The 1101-nt window shown below is 42.5% G+C and overlaps 1 protein-coding gene across 1 annotated transcript in view; it reads right to left on the bottom strand.

The window, feature by feature from the left end:
* LOC116696193 (paired mesoderm homeobox protein 1) overlaps positions 1-1101 on the bottom strand; it is a gene marked incomplete at its 3' end in the record, with an annotated part of 33085 nt that overhangs the window by 10443 nt on the left and 21541 nt on the right. The window lies entirely within an intron of this gene.

The raw sequence follows: 1101 nt of genomic DNA, 5'->3' as shown, positions 1-1101 counted from the left end.
CACACACAGGGACACACACTATGCTTGTTACACACACAGGGACACACGACAGCACACACACATGCAAAAGACTACATATAAAAATGAAATGATGACGGTGCAAATCCTCCATCATAACAGCAACGCACCAAGGTCCAAACACAGCTGGCTATTAAGGGGAATGGGAGAGGACCTCTGATTGGCTGTTAAAGGGAAATGAGAGAAGGCCTCTGATTGGTTGATTTAGTGTTACGCCCAAAACCCCCCTCTGATTAACGAAGACACCAAATCCAACTCTTTAGGACAATGCACCCGGCGCACAGACCCTTTTTCCCACTGTTAAACTAGCAAAAGTGGATTTGGACACGTCCCTTTTATAGTGAATTTTACTAATTTATGTGTAATTTATTGTACATCTACTGTATCTTTACTCTTATTTTTGCTGTTTCAAACCGCAATTTCTCCACTGTGGGACAGATAAAGCTTCTCTTATCTTATCTAAACCCCCCTTGCATCAGGTTATTGTTTTTTACTTTTTTAAAAACCTTAATACTGTAATAAGTAGATGATGTGGTTTTTGGTGTGGAACATCACATATTTACTGAAGTGCTGGAAAGCATGAAAGAGTCAACTGCAATCCACACTGACGTTAAAGTAGATTGGGGCTTAAATATTAGCTGAAATAATAGCAATAATAATAGATTTAATGTAGTGAAAGTTAGCAAACATCACAGCGGGAAGCACGCGTTTTGATGTTTCCTTGTTTTACTCGAGAAAAAGCTGTTTCTCTGGGGAGTTACAGGGTCTCGGGTTCGCTAGTATTTGGACTCTGACTTGTCTCGGGTTCGCTAGTATCTGGACTCCTGACTTGTCTCGGGTTTGCTAGTATCTGGACTCTGACTTGTCTCGGGTTTGCTAGTATCTGGACTCTGACTTGTCTCGGGTTTTCTAGTATCTGGACTCTGACTTGTCTCGGGTTTGCTAGTATTGGACTCTGACTTGTCTCGGGTTCGCTAGTATTGGACTCTGACTTGTCTCGGGTTGCTAGTATCTGGACTCTGACTTGTCTCGGGTTCGCTAGTATCTGGACTCTGACTTGTCTCGGGCTCGCTAGTATTTGGA

The sequence above is a fragment of the Etheostoma spectabile genome, chromosome 9, assembly GCF_008692095.1.
Source record: "Etheostoma spectabile isolate EspeVRDwgs_2016 chromosome 9, UIUC_Espe_1.0, whole genome shotgun sequence".
NCBI lineage: Eukaryota > Metazoa > Chordata > Actinopteri > Perciformes > Percidae > Etheostoma > Etheostoma spectabile.
This window is presented reverse-complemented; position numbering and strand designations above follow the sequence as displayed.